Source organism: Artibeus jamaicensis, unplaced genomic scaffold (genome assembly GCF_021234435.1).
Source record: "Artibeus jamaicensis isolate MK-2021 breed Jamaican fruit bat unplaced genomic scaffold, CSHL_Jam_final scaffold_1964, whole genome shotgun sequence".
NCBI classification, from domain to species: Eukaryota; Metazoa; Chordata; class Mammalia; order Chiroptera; family Phyllostomidae; genus Artibeus; species Artibeus jamaicensis.
In genome coordinates, this window is record NW_026522030.1 from 63,544,489 (window position 1) to 63,564,059 (window position 19,571).

The window sequence follows — 19,571 nt, forward strand, 5'->3', positions numbered from 1 at the left end:
CTCTGATAATCTGATAAAGGTATAGACTTTATCTTTTTTTTAACTTTCTTTTTTAAAAGATTTTATTTACTTATTTATTTATTTTTAGAGAGAGGGGAAGGGAGAGAGAAACAGAGACACATCAATGTGTGGTTGCCTCTCACGTGCCCCCAACTGGGGGCCGAGCCTGAAACCCGGGCTTGTGCCCTGACTGGGAATCAAACCAGTGACCCTTTGATTCACAGGCCAGCACTCAGCCACTGAGCCACAGCAGCCAGGACACACTAGGTTTTATCTTTAGTTACATCTAGAGTTTGGAATTGGGGTAGGTTGAGGGGTAAAAGAAACTTAATATGTTTGAGGCTTGAGACTCTTGGTCTCGCTTAAATTATTAGCACTAGGATGTATTACTTTCGAAACACAAAAGCCTGAAAAAAACGAAAAAGGGAGAGACTGAGGAAGGGAGGAAGGGAAGGGGGGGATAGCTAGATGAGAGATGGATGGATGGATAGATAGATAGATAGATAGATATACCCTCCTTTAAATGAAATGATAAAGTAGGTTTGAGCTCCTCTGCTTAGAGTCCTCTCCCCCTCTGCTTCCCTGCCTCCCCCCCAACCCAGCTCAAGGACTCACTAATTCCCTTCCTTGGGATCTTAGAGAAGACTCTTTAACTCTAAATGCCTGCTCAATGTGCCTGGGGAGAAAAAAGAAGGTCTTGCTTTGGACTCCAACCATAAAAACATGGTGAAGGAGCACTTTGCATATATGACCTCATGTGATCCTTACAATCTTCTGGGCTGAAAAAATAGGAAGGTGGACAATGTCCGTGGACACCACGGACCCAGAGCTTGACAGCGGTATTGCAAGACCTTCACCTTACATCAGGGGTGACATTAAACCCAACTTCTCCTCCAAGGAGACGCAGGTATTCCCACTTTCACTTTACAGATGAGGAGTTGAGGCTTTCAGTCAAAGAACTAGCTGAGAGCGGCAGAAATCGATGCAAACCTTTTTGCTCATACCCAGGGCTCCTCTAAAACCACACTGTTCTTTACCCAGCAGCCAGAGTGGTTGGTTTAAAATTCAAGGGGGATCACTTCAGGTCTCACTCAAAACCTCCCACTGGCTCCCCATGTCCCTCAGAATAAAATCCCAGAACCTTAATGTGGCCTCACATCATGTGACTTCCTTCGAGTCTCCATTATCCACTGCAGCACATTGGCTGCCTCTCTGTTCCTGGACCATTCTGAACGTGGTCCTGCCTCCGAGCCTGGGCGTTCGCTCTTCCCCGGCCTGCAGGGTGCCTTCCTGATGTGTCCAAAGACTCTCTCCCTCATGCTGTTCAGATGTTGCTCCAGTATCATTTTCTCAGAGTGGCTTTTCTGCTCCCACCATATAAAACGGCATTCCATCACTCTCTAGTTACTTTTCTTCATAACACTTATCATCTCCTGGCATATTACACAGGAAGGGGCAGAAGTGGGCTTACAGTTGTGAGTATACAAAATACAGAGTTTAATTCTTATATGATTACTTGTTAACTACTGTATTATTTTCCTACTTTTGTTCCATACGGACTTCCTACCCCACTCAGATATAAGCTCAGTGACAGTGGGGACTTATCCTTGTGAAAGTCAGAATGGTGCCTGGACCTGTGCTGAGTGAGTGAATGAATAAATGCAGGAGTAGGTGAACAAACGCTACCTCCTCTCAGGGCAACAAATCACAAATGGAGTATGGTGAGGACTAAATACTCAGTCCAGCTTACAAATCTATGGCTGATCCTGCTTTCCAACTAAAGGTCTAGCTGAGCAATTTACATTTGAGTTTTCATCTCCTCGTGTTTCCTGGGTTCAGTATCTTATTTTCTCTGCATTAGAATAAATTAAGCCACCACCACTTCATGCATGGATTAAGTTCAGTCCAACTTGACTCCTTACTTTCAGAGGAGACTTGCAACAGAGGTGTTTGGGGGATGTGAAATGTGCCAAACACCTATCTTGTTGTCATTTCTCTAATTCTGCTGACGCAGTCTGACCTACATTAAAATTAGGCACCCTGCAGAAGTTAAAAACACTGGAGGAATGTAACCGAGCCATCATTTTTAATGAAGACAGCTGCAGGAAGATTTTATCTTTCTGTTTTCATGCCCTTGCAATATGTAGTTTTATATCTCGCCAAAAATTTGGAGTGGGGGGTGAAGCACTTCGTGAGCTTTTTGTGTGATAGTCCTGGTGAGCTCGGCCTCTGATGAACGTCAATGGCTGTGAGAAGCCTGCATCTGGAAGAGCTACTCCTGGGGCCGGTCAAAGCATGTACGCCACTCATTCTTCTTGGCCTGTAAACTGCAGTCACAGAAGCGATTTGTCAGGACATGGTGTATTGTGATTCTTTAAATTAGTAAGGGCACTTATAAAATTTTTAAAAATGTGTTTCGAAAGTTAATTTTTTATGTCCTGAATCTCTGGGCAGAAAAAGGATAAGGATATACAGCTGATGTTTCTTGATAGGGTCAGGAAAAAAGTGTTGTTCAACTGTTATCTGCAGAGAAGTGGTATCAACCATCTGATAAAACTGAAAAAGCATGAACTCTAAAAACACTACAGAGTGGAGGTTTTGGCCGTGCTCTGCATGAGACTCAGAAAGAACACTCCGCGGAGGGTCAGGGGGCCTGCCCGCTATTCACTCCAGCAAACGTTCCTGGCGCCCATCCGCGTCAGGCACGCACCCTGTGACTTGCAGCCACACCTTTTACTACTTTGGGCTTTAATTTCCTTGTCATAAATCCTGCCCTGCTGACTTTACATCATAGTAGGGACAATCAAGGGTAAAGAATAAACTACTAATCATTACAAATCTGGTTATTATTATTACAAGTAAATAACAATAATTCCACCTGTTCTGTAGATAGTCTTTGGTCCCCACAATAAGGTAGGGCAATACCTTAAAAAAAACTTATGCAATATTTAAATTACTATTTATCCCAAGCAAGTAACTATTGATGTTACTGTTGTTCTAAGATACTCTCACCTCCATTTACACCCCAATCCTTGGAGAATGCACAGAGCATTTAAAAAGAAAAGGCAGTAAAGTTGGATTCATTATGATTTGATTTCTGTTAATCGCTTTAGAAAGCATAATGCTTGTCACAGCACTCATCACATGTGTGATAACTTGTTTAAAATCTGTCTTCACCACAAGACTAGAAGATACACGAACTGTTCACCCGTTCACAGTGCCTTTCCAGGGCAGACACAAAGTATTTGTTCAATGAATGAGTATGAGCCTCTATGCTTATAACAGGAAAGTGGCAAAAATTCATCTAAAACTTACATGCCAGGTACTTTCTAAATGTTTTCACGTGTATTAACTCATTTAAACTTCACAGCGAACCTTGGCTAGTGTGGCTCAGTTGGTTGGACTGTCATCCTGTGGACTGAAGGGTCACAAGTGTTATTCCTGGTCAGAGCACATGCCTGGGTTTCAGGTTCGGTCCCGCGTCCAGGCATGTGTAGGAGGCAACCCATCAATGTTTCTCCTTCACATCGATGTCTCTCTCTCCCCGCCCACCTCTCTTTAAAAAAACAAAACCTCACAACTAAATGAAGTATGTGCCAGTAGGCCCACTTTCTGGGTGAAGAAATGAATAAATAACACGTTGTCCGCGACGTTCTGAGGCGAAGTGGAAGAACTAAGATGCAAATCAGGAAGGCTGGCTCCCGAGTGTGTGCCCTTTCACCCCCACACCAGTGCAGGGTGAGCGTCTGTGCTCCTCTGTGTGTTTCAAAGCTCCAGCTTCCTGACAGTTGACTGTCACCCAAATTGATTTAGCTTCTTTGACATCCCTATGCCTATGGGTGACACTGTTTGCTAAGAGAAGGAAAAAGGACATTTACAGAGATTTCTGTGACTTTTTAAAGACACCAACACTTCATTTCTCTTTTCCAGCACCCCTGACTCCAAGGTATTTTCAAACTTAATGTATATCAAGCATGCACTTTACCATCTGTTCATCAATCAAACCACAAAGAGCCGAAAATGTGGGACTAGAAAAGGCAAAGAGTCAGCCGGGAAGACTGGCTGCAAACTGGCCTGTCCATCAGACAATATAGCGCTGATTTACTGAGCAGTAGGAGGGGGAGGATCTGCTCCTCTGTGAAAAGAAAGAAAAAGAAAGTCCACCTCGAAGGAATGTGTTAAGCCTTTAAATATAAGGTCTTATTTCATTCTTTCAGTAAATTTTAGGGGGTAGGTGCTCTTATTATTCCCATTTTATCTGAAGACATGGAGACTCAATAAGGTTAAGTAACTTGCCAATAATTGGCAAGACTGGAATTTACTAGACTAGACTAGACTATGTTTATACTAGAGCCCACATTTAATCTGTTTAACTTGTTGTAAATAAAATCACCGACACTGAGATACTCAAACCCAGTTGTCTCAGTTATAAGCATCCTCGTTGTTGTCATTTTTGTTTTTCTTGGCACGGACAGGCCAGGAGGTGTGTGTGCCGAGAGGTGGGAGGAGTCTTGGAGGGAAACACAGTTTTGCAAGCCGCAATCAGTGCACCTAGAGTAGAACAGGCAGGCGACCAGGTGCTGTGACGCGAATCTCTCATTTGGGCATATAACCCCATTCCTGTGGGGACCTGGGGAGCTGAGCCGAGGATGTCAGTGCCATGCCTGTCACAGAGCTCTAGATCATGTCTAGGCAGCAGTTGTTGCTTCTTCAAAAATAATCCCAGCTCAGCTGAATTCCGACCTCAGAATTATACATGACGCTTCCTCCCTCCCAACTCAAAAGTCAAGGGGAAATGAACTGCTCCAGGTCCCCAACCCTCATGTTCCCAGCTTGCTTGAATACCTTTTTCTGCAGCTGCCTAGACAGGGAGGCCCGGCTTCAAGTAGAATAGACTCCCCTGCCCCATGAATGCCTTGGAAGCAAACCTAGAGTTCATTGCTAGCAGAGAGGTAGAAGGGAATGGAATGGCAAAAACACTTGATTTTTCTTACAGAACCCCATTCTTGTGAAGGCAAGATGGGATTTGCAAGCACACATAGGATTATCCCAGGTGCCAACTTCAGCAGAGGGCATCCAAGTTTGCCACAAGCAAAGGCAGAGCGAGTGCTACACACCCTCCTAAGAACAGATCCCGGCCCTCCCAGGCAGGGAATGCAGGGAGCCACCAAGGCTTGCCTTCACACCATCTCAGTGGAGTTTGGGCCTTCTGGGCATAGTCCTAAGACAGTGCTGCTTCCATTTTTACCTCAACCTAGAGCCAGTGCCCAGCCTCTTTGGTACAATCCACAGAGTTTATGTTCTACAAAGGGAGAAATTTCAATAACTGATACAGTGCCAATGTACAAGCATCCCAAAAGAGCATCTGGTTATCTCATAGGAAAAGTGAATGCCAGTGAGAGCAAACCACATGACCTGTCAGACAGTTCCCGTGTGGCCGACATCAAACATCCCCTCAGAGTGACCAGTTTGAAGAGGAGTGTCTGCACAGACAGCCAAAGTCTTTTCATAGCCTGCTGCCTATCTGCCCCACTGTGTTAATGGTGCCTTAATGTCAGTCCAGGTGGCCATGTCTTTGTGATAAGCAAGTGTGGGAAGCCACTACTAAAATCTCAGATTCCCTAGCTAACTTGAAAGATGGATTTCATCCAATTTTTGGCTCTTTTCTCCAAAAACTCAAGTTCAAATGCATAAAAGGAATGCAGAGAGCAATAAAGATTCTGTTCATATTTGTCTTGTCTTTGATCTAGTTAGAATCTGTGTTTCAATACTGGGTGGGAAATGAATGCTGTTGGAATTTCAGCCTATCTGTCCAAACTTATTTCCTGCCATACCCTTCACGAACCCTTACAGAGGTCACTTTACTCAATCTTCCATTTCTCTAGTTCAGTCTTTGCTGCCCTCCTTCCTGGGTCGGACTCTCCAGCAGATTCTCCAACCAAATCCACCTTGCCCCAGCATGCCTATTACATTGGTTATTACACCTGTGGGCCTGGCCGCCTAACCTGAGCCCAGCCCACTCTTTCTGGCTTCACCAAATGATGTCTCAACTTACTGCCATCCCCAGCTTGGTCTAGCTTAATAGTTGCAAAAGTCACACAGTTCCTCCCATAGCAACAGTCATTGCAAACTGAATGTTAGATCATATCTTTATTACAAGCTATCTGTGCATTTAGCAGCTATTTCTTTGTTATGGAGTAGGCACCGTGAAAGGGGATGTGGTAGAAATGTACTGGTGATCAAGTGGCTCATGATCTAGTAGGCCTGTGCTTCTCATGTACTTTGACATGTATATGGGCCACCAGGGAATATTATTAAAGATTCTGTTCCATTAATCTGATCTCAGTTGGGTCATAAGATTTTGCATTTAAACAACTTCTCATGTGACTATGACACAAATTATACTTTGAGTATACTTTTAGCAGGTACAGGGGGTGCCAACATAGGTACTTCTAACTTGGTCAGTGATATTGCAGATGAGACCCAGAGGATGAAAATAGATAGGTAGGTCTGTACGGAGAAATGAGGGGTGGCAGAGGCAAAAAGGAAAGTAAAGATGTTGAACTTCTATTCACTGAAGTCCCCAAGCCTGAACAAAAGGAAGTGCTTTGTTTATTGAGTACTTTTTGCCAAGGGCGATGGCAACCCATCAAAGGTAATGGCTTCAGGTTGTATCTAAATGGCTGGATGGCAGGTCCCAAGGCTCAGAGCTCTGCCAAAGATACCTGCATCCAAGATTGGTACAAACACAGCACAATCAAGAGGACCGCATGGAATGGGACAATGGGCATCTCAGTGGTAACTAGTTTAGATAACAGACTGGTCAGGCTGGCTTTGGCACCGAGTCAAGTCCTGGAAGCTTTGTCAAACTCTGAGGAAGAGTAGAAAGCCTCAGCAGTGTCTGAGGCTGAGTTTCCCACCACCTGGAGGAAAGGGGACTGTATTCAGATATCAGGTAAAAAATTAAAGAAAATAAACATGACATTCACACTCAAGCTTGCATTCTTGATTCACACACACTTCAGCAGCTTAAGGAATGCCTTAATCTGTACATGGCATAAGGAGACACTCTGGCTGTAGGTCCACAAGATGAATGCCAGAGCACAAAGGGAAAGGCTAAGAGTTAACATTTTGAATGTTTTTCACCAGCCCAAGAAACACTTTTGTCACACTCTCTTCAACTAGTATGTTTCGGTTGAGTTTACAGCTCCAGAATAACGTTGTAAGATGAACAACTTGGAAAGCACAGTTAATTACAGCAGCCAACACACTAATGAATCACACTGCCCCACTGTGAAATGTGTGGTGTTTGGAAGTGCCCCCCCATCGTGGAGATGGTACGTGCAGAGTGAACAACAGTGCCTTGCAGTAGACATCTGCTGAACTCTAATCTCTGAAGTCATTGGACAAGAGAATAAGACAGGGGCGGGGGGTGGGGAAGCTTTTCTGAAAATATTTTAATCCCTCTCAGAGCAATTTTTCAGAGAATGGGAAACAGTTAAGGGAAAAATATATCTTCAGATCATTAAAATAAGCAGGGGAAATACCCTTAACTAGAATAGGATTCATTTTCACATTTGTTGTAGCAGGAGCAAGAAGCTGGGCTGAGGACTGGAGAGCTAGGAATCTGGAAGGAGGAGAATGCATATGGATGCTACGGCTGAGGCATGGGTGGGAAGCTTGAGTCAGCCCCCAGTGGTGGAGGGTTCCTAGTTTCAAGTTTACGATTCAAGGTCGTAAGTCTGAAGTTTCATAACCACGAGTTTCAGATACTTTTCAAAAAATAAACATCATCACCAGGTAAAAGCACAAATGACCTCTTTCATGGTTACTGTGAACCCAGGTATCAGGGAGGAGACGGCTGTGCTGAGGATCAGATCTAAGAAGGTGTCCGGGGCAGCAAGATCAGTGCTTGCAGCTCAGGAGTGAATGCAGCAAAGTTCTATGGTGCCCTTGGGCTCAAACAGAGTTCTTTGATGGGCCCTGAGGGTGTTAACTGCCTAGCAGGAAATTACCAGAGTGGTTCTTTATTATGTTAAATTTATTTTATTATTTCTTTTATAATCCTCACCAAAAGATATGTATTTTAGAGAGGTGGGGGGAGCAAGAAACAAAGAGAGAGAGAGAAACATCAATGTGAGAGAAAAACTCGGATCAGTTGCCTCCCTTATGTAAGGACCCTGACCAGGACTTGAACTTGCAAACTTTTGGTGTATGGGATGACACTCCAACCAACTGAGCCACCCAGACAGGACCCCAGGGTGGTGCTTTAAACTGCTACCTGATCAACTTTTCTGGATGCAAGGAGTCATTGCTTCTCTCTGACCATTTACTTTCACCATCCACAACTGTGGCCAGGTACACCTTCTCAGGTTGGATGGGGAAGCTTGGACGAATTGCTGAGACATGACAGGCAGGCATCTGAGCCGCCAGCCTCTTCCTTCCAATCTTATGCAGCCTCTCTTCGTCTGTGAGTCTTTCCTGAGCCCCAACAATGAGAAGCAAAGGAGGCCCCCAGGGAAATTATAAGTGACAAATGCTTAGGAAGCAATGGTTTTCAAACTGTGTTCCTCAAAGTGTTAGGGTCTGACTTTATGAGTGAGGAAATATGTCCCCCTAGAGGAGTGGGGGCAGGATTCAGAGTCTTCTGCCCACCACCACGGCCAACACAGATCCAATTTTACTTATTTTATTTGAGGTTTTATGTCTTTATTTGTTTTAAATACATAAACAGGTTAAAGCGAAGAAAATGATGTGCCTGCATCAGTAACATCATACCATGTATTTCACAGGTGAAACAACTGAAGGGCTGAAGCCAAGAGAGAAGCATATTGTGTCCAGGTGGAGCTCGGAGGCGATGGGAATTCCTAAGAGGTCACCATGAGACACAGAAGCTCACTGGGCTAATAATTTTTTCTATTAAGTGAGGATTTTTGTGCTAGTCACTTTAAAAAAATATTTTCTGTACAAGTTGGCACAACAGCTCCCAGTTCCTACTACAGTGTTAACCTTCTGAACCCTCCTGTTCAGACGCTAACTGCGGGGGAGGTGGGGGGAGGGGGGACTCTGTTCCACAGAGTGCCAAGCTGTGGTCCTGCTTACCAGAAAAATTTCCCTGTCCAAAAGGCAGGTTGATTTTTTTTTTCTGAGAAAATTCCATACTGTTTTCCATAATGGTTGTACCAGTCTGCAGTGAAACAGGCCAGGTGTTGAAAGACAAATACCATATGATCTCACCTTTAACAGGAAGCTAAACAACAAAACAAACAAGCAAGCAGAATAAAAACAAAGACACTGAAATAGAGAACAAGGGGACAGTGACCAGAGGGGAGAGGGGAGGGAATTTAAGGGGAAAAAAGGGGAGGGATTTGGAGGAACAAATAGGAAGGACACAGGGACAAGAACTAAGGGGGGTGGAAAAGGGAGGGAGGTGGGGAGCACCGGGTGGGGGGCGCTGGGATGGGAAAAATAGACAAAAAACTGTAATATAAAAAAAAAGAAAAAAAAAATTCTCCGTCCAGGATCAGATTTCACCTGAGACTCTTAAGCCTTGGGAATTTGGCCCCTGCTAATTTGGCCATTCCTTAAACAGGTTTCTCCACTTGTAAATGACTGGGATTTTGTGCATAGCTAGAAAAACTGATTTCCGTGACAAGTGGGAAAATCAACATTTGTTTTTAAAGGAAGAAATTTTCACTTTCAATATGTTTTTTCTACCATGGAAAGGACATTCTCTATATTCCCCAAGGAAATGCTAGGTCACCGCACAAGTAAAAAATAAACAAGTCCCATGAATCACATCCAAAGAATCAAAAGTTAAGCAAACAATATTTTTTTCACATAACTAGACATGTGTGGTTTTATTTTAGTTGTTAAATCTAACTCCTGAGCTCCTTGAGATTAAGTGATTTAATAACCTCATTTGAAAGGATATCTAAGGATGAAAGTAGAGACAGGAAAGGGGACGGATTAATCTTTCTTGGATGTTTCTTCCCCCACATCTCCACAGAATTCAGAGAGAGCTGAACCCCATAAACAGGAGAGCCTCACTTACTTTCTAGAAAGACAAGACTTCCCTTGAGAAGTAGGGCTCGACCTTGAGTGGCAACAGGAGCTAACTACTATGGAGGGAGCATGAGGACTAGTGATGGAAATCTTCCTTGCAAACCGAAGTAGAGCCCAGAAAACTACCAGCCACACAAGCCCTGAGTCTCCCCTCCACACCCTCACCTTCTTTTTCCCTTTCTTGCCTACTTTAAAAATAGTGGACTTCTGTGACTGCGGAGGTGTGAGGCTGGGAATGTAATAATTTTGAAGTGGAAAACTCTTGAGACAGCCCCAGAGGAAGAAGAGAAAGAACATTCTTTTCCAAAAGACACCAAGCAGCCTTAAGTAAATTTATTTGTTCAGCAAAGGTCAGTAAAGCCATGCTTTTCCCATTTAAACTGTACACAACAGATGAACATGAGGGATAAACACCACTCCGTGTATCAAGAGACTCAAAACAGGCCAGAAATTCCCCCGAACTCTCTTGGGTACCAGGCCGATGTGTCGCACACAGAACTGAGGAGCTGAGCTTTCACAGTGCAGGGTGGTGTAGACTCAGCTAAATAAACTTTTTAGGGCTGGAATACATGAGCGCCGGCCTGGAAAAAGAAGGTAATGTCAGAAACAGTCCAACGTTCACTGGGCGTTGTGCTGCACGAAAGCAAAAGACATCAGGCGGTAAGCTGCTACTTTCAGAAAAAGAATGCAGGGACTCGCACAATGAAGACAGAAATTAATTAGAGAGAGGAAGGCAGCCTGTTATTAAAATGGCCACAGGAAAGGGCAGTGGATCCCGGGTTTTTCTGAAAGTCCTTTCTAGAAATTCATTTATTTGGATCACCCAGCCAGATAGGACTCTCCTTTGGCAATTCGGTAAGATGGCTTTCTTTCTGTGAACTGAATTTCCTTTCCTGCATAACTCTATCACACAATTATTGCCATATCATGTTAGAATAATCTGTATACTGAAAAAGCTATATTTAGTTTTGTTATGTTGGTAAAGCTTTTATTTTTACTAGTCTTTTTTCATGGTGGGATTGTAAACTCAAGAACAGGGAGCACTTTTTGCTGTTCCTTCTGTGCCCTGCAATGTCCTACCCCATGCCCAGCACATGGCAGTCAAAAATAAGCCTCATTTAAACTGAGCAGAATCCCAGCCAAGGCCTCGTACCCTTGACCCTGGCACACTCTCGGAGCAGGCACAGTGGTCCTTCGGTAGGCACAGAGGATTGGTTCCAGGTCCCCACTCGGATCCCAAAATACCAGGATGATCCAATCCCTTATATAAAATGGCATAATATTTGCATATAACCTATGCACATCCTCCTGTAGTATACTTTAAATAATCCCTAGATTACTTATAATACCTAATACAATGTAAATGCAATATAAATAGTTGTACTATTCTATTTACAAAATAATGACAAGAAAATAGTTCGTACACATTCGGTACAGACACCACCTTCATAGACCAAACTACATAGTGCATATCAGCAACAATGCAACATTATTTTCAAATATTTTCAATTCAGGGTTGGTTGAATTGGAAGCCATGGTACAGAAGGCCAACAGTACTGTCAGTGATCATCCTTTTCATTAATAGAATGTTAGCTACTGAGAAGACCCTGAAGTCTTCTAATTTCTATCCAAAAACAGTATCAGAAATGCAGTTTCCAACTTACCAAGGGTGGGGCTTCAATTCTAAGCTCTGCATCAACCAGTGTCCCTGGAGGACATCCCTCCTCCGCCCTCTCAGTTCCATCCCCTCCGGTGCAGGAAAAGGGGGCACGGAATCAACGTAAGGCATCAGGAAGGGGTGAGTAGGAAGAGGAGAGAGAAAGCTGTTTTCCAACCTTGCTAAAACACAAAATCATTTCCCAATTATACTGAATTCTCAGCTCATCTGGGAGATACAAAATGATGCCAGAGAACTGAATTACAAACCCCCTTTTCTCTTCTCTCAGACTTTAATAAAAGTTAACATTTCCTTTTTAGGAAATTTTGTTCTAAAGCAGATTTGCTGATTTTCAACTAGGCATCTCCCAAATTTGAAATCAGAAATTGCTCCAGTCCCGATGCCCCCTCTTCTGGCTCCAATTGTGTTTGCCCCATGTTACTGCTGCTACCTTCACCCTCCTGGGGCCACAGATGATTCTAAACTGAGAGGCAGCCATGACTTAAGCCACACAGAGGTGAAATCACTGTCAGATGTTCAGTGAAAATGAAGGTGCAAACCTCATTTACTGTCCCAAAAATTGGAAATGCAAAAAGTCTCTGAGATTAACCAATCTCATAACTTCTGCCTCAAAAAGAGAAGTATTTCTTCCACTTCTTGCCTGAAAAGCCCTATCTCCACCCTTCCAGTTAATCAAGTCTGAAAAAATTCCTGGAAGTGGAACAACTAAGAGAGGCGGCCCCATGAATTGTCAAGGCCTTTAGAATTCCTGTGATGTATAGATGAGAAAGAAGCCTTTCCATGCATGTGGAAGGTGCATGGGATTCTTAATTTATGGTTTAGGAGTTGCAGGCTAAAGCAGTAAACCCGCTAAGCTACGGAATCACTGCCAAGGGTAACCTCTAACACAGCCTGCAGAGGTCAAGCAACCTTTTCTCTGCCAGTCAAAGAGTTCTTTGCTTACTCAAGGCGTTTTTTGTTGAACAAAACAGAAAACCACTTGAGTGAGCATCAGCTAACATGGGCAATTTGGTGGAAGAAAACAAGAGTAGGAAATTCCATCCAGCATCATGAGGGAATGGAAATGGAACTGAACAGCTGACCCATAGCACTCATTCTCTGAAGGTGCATCATAATTTCTCATTCCTCGTCCTGTATGTACCCTGATGTCCTATGCTTTGGAACGAGGAATCAGAGGAGCTGGGTGGGCTCTGATAGGCCCAGATGTAGGTAGAAAATCTACCTATGAAAAGAAAATCTTTGAGAGGACAAGCCTGCTTTTACGTGTTTTTGCCCCTCCTGGGTTTCTCCCCGCCCCTCTCGCGATGTTGACCTATGGTGTGCTTGTCGTTGCTGGGCTCATTTTCTTTAATCTTTTGATACCCTGCCCTTTGCAGCACTCTCCTCTCTCTGCTCCTGGAATCCCGGGCTTTCCTCCAAACCGACCTCCCCTCAAACTCCTGTACCAGCATACCCCTCCCTACTCTGCCCCTCCACTGAATGTGGTGTCCCTCAAGCTCTGTCCCAGGCCTTTCATTTTATACTTTAAGTGATCTCAGCCACACAGATGGCTTCAATACCCTTCCTATGGCCCACCTATTTATTGAGTCTCAGACCTGTATATCTACTTAACAGGTTCACAATTTTACTTGGAGGTTTCAGAAGCACCTTAAATCAATTTATACAAACCTCCAGCTCTTTACCCCCAAATCCTCCTCAAAGATTCTCAACCTTGGTAAATGGCTTTAACTCAGCTGCTGAAGCTAGAAACCTAGGAGTTACCTTTTATTTTTTCTGTTCCCTGCTCTACCCCTATATAGCCCAACACTGATTCTCCCTGTCTAATCCACCTAATTTTCTCCACACTTAAGTTAAGCTCTCACCTCTTCTTATCTGGACCACAGCAACGGGCTCCTGCCGGACGCTCTGTACCCATCCTTGCCCCTCCCCAAGCGGTGGCCACTATGATCCTTGACACATTCCAGGCCTACCACACCACTCATTGCCTTCAGAGGCTTCCTATGGTCGTGGATGTCCATGGCACCATCTCCGAGGCCCGGTCACCTCTGTGAGCTCGTGTGTCACTCCTGCCTCACCCAACCGCAGCCGTCACATCACATCGGCCTTTGTTTAGTCGTTTGGAGATGCCACACTTTCCTACCCTCAGAGCCTTTGCACAGGTTGCTCTCTTTTCTGCCCAGACCACCTCCCTACCCAACCCTTTTCCTTACTGAATCCCACTCACCCTTTGGTCTCACCTTAAAGATCACTTCTGAGCTCCCGCAGTTAGAGATGTTGTTTGGGAGTATTTGTGTGTGCATTTGTATTTTGTATGTTTGGTGCACTGCATTGTCTTCTGCCAAATGTTTCACACTGGCATTGATTTATTTCCCTTGTGCATTCAGTGACTTGCATGGAACACCGGCTGGTGCCGGGCACTGCTCTGGGCACTGCTCTAGGCACTGGGGCTGCAGCGTAGAATGGGAGCTATTCCTGCAGTCAGGGGGCTTCTGCCCTTTTTAATGTCTCACTGACTGTTTGATTTTTAAGTTTGTGAGGAGAAAGCACACGTGTTTTGTTTAGTGCATGGGCACTGTCTGGCATGTGTAAAATATTCAGTAAATATTTGCTAACTGATTAGCCTCCTGGAATTACTACTATACTGGGCACATGGTAAGTAAATATGTGTTGAATTAGGCAACTTCTTTTAGGCAATCATGTCCATAGGAAAAAATATTACTTCATATTTATAATGATAACTTTCATTTTATTATTTGATTTTTAGTTAAGAGTTATTGGTTCTCTTATCCCTGTTAACTATTATAAATGAATAAAGGAACAAGACAAATAATTTCAGAATAAAAATAATTCTAAGGCCTGGCTGGTGTAGCTCAGTGGATTGAGCGCGAGCCTGCGAACCAGACAATCGCGGTTCGATTCCCAGTCAGGGCACATGCCTGGGTTGCAAGCCAGTTCCCTGTAGGCCAGTTCCCAGCAGGGGACGCACAAGGCAACCATACATTGATGTTTCTCTCCCTCTCTCCTTCCCTTCCTCTCTAAAGATAAATAAATAAAATCTTTAAAAAAAAATAATTCTAAGGAAATGAGACAGGATGATCCAAGATAAACCAAGGGGTTCTATGTCACATCATAGCAAATGGTTAGAAAGATCCTCTCCAAGGAGGGGAAATGTGAGCAGAGACCTGGATAACAAGGAGGAGCCAGCTCTGCAAAAACCCAGGGTGGAGGCTTCCAGAAAGAAGGAACAGGAAGTGCAAAGGCCTAGAGGGGTGTGTGTGTGTGTGTGTGTGTGTGTGTGTGTGTGTGTGTGTGTGCGCACGCACGCGCTGGGGGCGGGAGGGGGGGTGAGAAGCATGAAGGCCAGGGTGGCTGCAGTCTGTGGGCGGGGGAACAGGCCGTGGAGGTCAGAGAAGCAGCCTGGGGCATCCCCAAAAAGGGGGCAGCGGGCCAAGGAAAGAATTTAGGACATTTTTTCTGTTTGTAGTGAAATCTTGGTTTTTTTAAAGCAGAGAATGATCAGCTCTGCTTTATAATTTTTAAGCAAATGACTCTGCTTTGTGAAGAATGGGCTAAGATCTATACCCCTCCTGGCACTAAGAACCTCTTAGAATATCAAAGACTACTCTAGGAAAAAATGAAATTGTCTTGGTATCAAAAGTCTGACTCCATTTGGGGCTATCATATAATTATAAAGGTGTTCGATGGCTTTAGTCCTTTCTGATGAGTTTCACGTCCTGACTGACAGCAGTGAGACAAAAATATCCCACTTTACTGAAGAGCAGTCAGGTAAGGGGACATGGCTGTGTTATCAGACTTATTTATTTATTTGAGATCTGTTTATTCTCTGATCATTAATGAGTATCATCCATTTGATGGACATTAAAAAACAGTCATTTCTGATAAACAACTTCCTTCAGCTCAGAAAGCTCATAACATCGTCACCAGAGCCCCTCCTGTTGAGGCTCACTGATGCATCTTACATGAGTCAAACTCATTATTTATGATCAGTGAGATACCCAAGAGAAGCGAGAGTCATCCTCACAGACACATCTGCCGGTCTTATATCTGAAACTGATTATCTCCAAGTTTTTTATTGTGTCATTTTAACAAGTGTATTGCACTGTTTTTAGTCTGGAGCCTTCCTCTGAAAGCAGGGGACAATGACTTCCCTAAATACTGCTGCAAACAAAAAACCATCGAGAGGCTCTGGAAGAATGGAAGCCACGCTGCTGTTTGTTAAATGAAGGAGACAGCCTGCTGCACTGGATGAACAGGGGTCTGTCCCATAGGCCCTTCTGGAACATGCCAGGGGCTCTTTTTCGTTTCTTATTTAGTTGTCATGTCATTAAGATATTGGGATGCAAGCCAGTTTACCTTTTAGAAGCCAAGAGCCCTGAGATTTCTTTCCTGGAAGGGGCTGCACCACACTCAGCCAGTCAGCCTGTTACAGCCACTTCAGCTTGGACAAAGGAGTGGAGCATTAGCCTTAGGAAAAGACTGAGCAGTAACCTCAGGGCATTAGCGGCGAGAAGGGAACTTGAGTCAGAGCTGTGTTCCTGCCTAATTCTGGGAGCCCTCACTTGCTCCCTGCTCAAAGCGTTGTGTCCAACCTGAGGTTGTGATGGGCTTCAGAGCTTCTGCTGCTGGTGGAAGGAGGCCCTCATCAGTGACAGGAGGTTCTGTCCTAACAGGCCCATGAGGAAGTGGTAGGTGCAGAAACAAACTCAGGAAGAGATAACTGAGGGAGCCCTGAAAGATGGCAGCATGCTGGGCAGGAGTATGGCAGGCAGACTGGCAGAAGACACAGGGTCTGGTCAGTGGTCAGAATGGAAAAGGCTAGCATCAAATAGTGGGACCCTGTCATTGGTCTGGACACCAGAAGTGTGACTCCAATATGGCACAATAGGCAGACAAGGTGGGATGCCAGACTTAAGAGATGGGGTACCAACTGGAGTCCCAGATAAGATTCTACTTTCTGATCTTAGAATTTGGGGGATGAGGCTGGCCAATAATTAATAATACTAGGAGAGTCCATCCTGCTACTAAAATCTGCCAAGAAATTCAGAGCTCTAGTGGGGTCTAAGCCTATGTCCAGAGGGCTCTCAGGGCTATGGAGGAGTCCCCACCGGGCAGGCACAAGGACCAGGCAGATGAGTCTTCAGATGAGTCAGTGCCTAATATAGTGCTTGGAATAGGTAGGTGCTTCATAAATAGTTGTTGAATTAATCACACTTAGTTCTGAAACCTAGCTTTCTTAAGAAACCTACCCCTATGGCTATTTATTGGGCAATTTAAAAGGTTTACTTTAATAACATTCCCCTTTCAAATTATTCTGGAAAAGGCTACACTATTTTATTTGAAAACCTTGAGCCCCACTTTGCTTGTTTTTCTCACCAGCTGACAGAGTGCCCCATGGACCTTCCTCAAAGGGCAGCTGCTGGGTCACACTGCAGGAGGCCAGGGCTACCAGAGGTGAAATGTACACCTGTGGCACCTGAAATAACATAGCATCCAATCGGCCCATGGTGAGTCATTGAGGACTGATAAGGGCAGCCACAGTCTATGGCTATTATAAAAGTCAACATGTTTTAAAACTAAGAAAATTTCACAGGCCCCAAGTGTCAATTGTCTAAGGGGTGAGTGGGAAACTGTGGCTGAAAAGTACACCACTACAGGAAGTCTTTATACATATCAAGTACACTACTGAACATTTTATACATAGCAAGCCTCGCATACCACCTTGTTATGACTTCACAGCAACCTTAAGACTCATGTCTCCTGGTGTGACAGTGGAAGAAACAGAGTTAGCAGACCCGGGTGTAAGAAAGGAAGGTGACAGAGTCACAGGGACCAAAAGTTACAAGTGAAGACTGAGTTACATTGGTCTGCGTAATTGTTCAATGTGAAACTACAGCATGGTAGTTCCACATGGACTGTGGCTAGTTCACATACCCTCATATTCTTTGGTTTATTTTTTCCTCCTTTTCTTTCTAACCAGTGAGATTTTTATCTTTAAAAGACACACATACACAACCAGCCCTCACCACACATGTGAAAGTTACATCGAGCCATGTCTCGCCTTATTCACGGAAGGTTTGTCCCACTGGCACCTGTCGACCTGGTTTCAGCAGACCACAAATCAAAATCTAAACTGTATTGAAGGCACTATCAGATCCTAACAAAGCCATGACTTGAAATATCTTATTTCATCCAGGCAGGCTTTCTTCTGCAAAGGCCTCATGTTCAGAGAGAAGCCAAACCTTGTGCTACTTCAAATTATCCTTTTGATTTTCCTCTCTGTCTTTAAATCTATTAGTCTATGAGTTTATGCAAAGGTTTCCATGCATGTGCCTAGAATGTGGGTATCACAGATGTCCGTGGCAGCATGAAAAAAAACAGTGAAAGCCATAGGCCTTTATAAGCTGAGTAACCTGCCTTTCTGAGACTCAGTTTCCCCATTTGGAAAAAAGGTAAAAAAAAAAACAACCCTTTTTAAAAAGACTGTGAAAAGTAACCAAGCTTTGTAAAGCACCTAAGCTATTGTAGACGCTCAGTACACAGCAGACATCATGTTTACATCAATTACATAAAATCAATGCTAGATATGACATAATCTACTTAGAAACAAGTAGGTGTGAGGTTTGCCCTTGACACTCACAGTAAAGGCACATTTCATCTGGCAGAAGATGTTTGATAAACCCCATTCAAAAACTAGTGTGCCCACAGATGGTAATTCATATCTGTCCTTTGGAGTAATGGTACAGGTAATGTGGCCATGCCCACCTAAAGCTGACTGATGGTTGTCTCTGTCACCTTGGCATGCATGGGACGCAGTAAGTGCTGAATTCAAATATCTATGCTGATATAAAGTGCAGGGTCACAGATAATTCAAAAGGGTAGATACCCTCTCGATTATTCATTCAATTTCTTATTAACAATAGCTCCCTTAAATATGCCTTAGGTCTTGGCTATGGCATCCTGTATGAATATGTATCAGTGATGGTGAAAAGAAACTCATAACCTTTCTGACCTAGATACAAAGCTATCTTCAACTTGAATACTGTTGCATATTTTTTGCAAGATGCATAATTGGCGGTATTATACCACTGTCTATTGTACTCCTATTGTAGTCATATAACAATTATATTACAGCAATTCCATTCAAATTTTAAAATACTTCTATGTGCACATCAAGTCCCATCACTTAAATGTCTAGTCTGAATTATCTCATTAGGTTAAGTGTGAACATAGTACCAAGGAAACGAGAGGGTGCATTTTTTCAGAGACTAATCAGCGTCTTTCTTTTGGTGGTCCTACAAAAGTCTGTGATAGGAAAACTGCATGACTATAAACTCTAAGGTTAAAAGCCACCAGTACTGCTGGGTAAATACCCCAAACCTGTGTCCAGCTGATCAATAGGACCCTGAGAACAGTGTTGTCTAAATGTTTCTATAACCACAGTGTCACCAACGTCACGATTTATCACAAGGGACACTGTGAAACCCTCAATGCAATCTTCATTTGTGTTCATTCAACCAAAATTGGCAAGTGCCTGCTAGGTACCTAGGACTGGCCTCCCCATTCTTTATCTACCACAGTGGCTCTCAAAGTACTGTAGGAATCCATGGGGCCCTCTCAGGGACCCCCAAATCTCTCCCCTTTCCTATATCTGTATGAACCTGGACTTAACTTAAGACACATATCATACAATACATTGAAATGCAGAACATAAGAGAGTCCAGGTGTTTTCTAGTAAATCAGACATCAAAAAAAATTGCAGAAGCTGAAACAATGCCACTCTCCTTGCTAGTTTTTGTATTTCCTTGGG

General features: G+C 43.8%; 1 protein-coding gene and 1 long non-coding RNA gene across 7 annotated transcripts in view; both read right to left on the bottom strand.

The window, feature by feature from the left end:
- MOB3B (MOB kinase activator 3B) overlaps positions 1-19,571 on the bottom strand; it is a 193,526-nt gene that overhangs the window by 94,874 nt on the left and 79,081 nt on the right. The gene's annotated exons all lie outside the window — the stretch shown is intronic.
- Positions 9,453-14,611, bottom strand: LOC128626002 (uncharacterized). The gene is made up of 3 exons (XR_008389881.1): positions 13,981-14,611; positions 11,730-11,900; positions 9,453-10,646 (listed from the first exon to the last, which is right to left on the bottom strand). It is a non-coding gene; the product is annotated as an uncharacterized LOC128626002 (long non-coding RNA).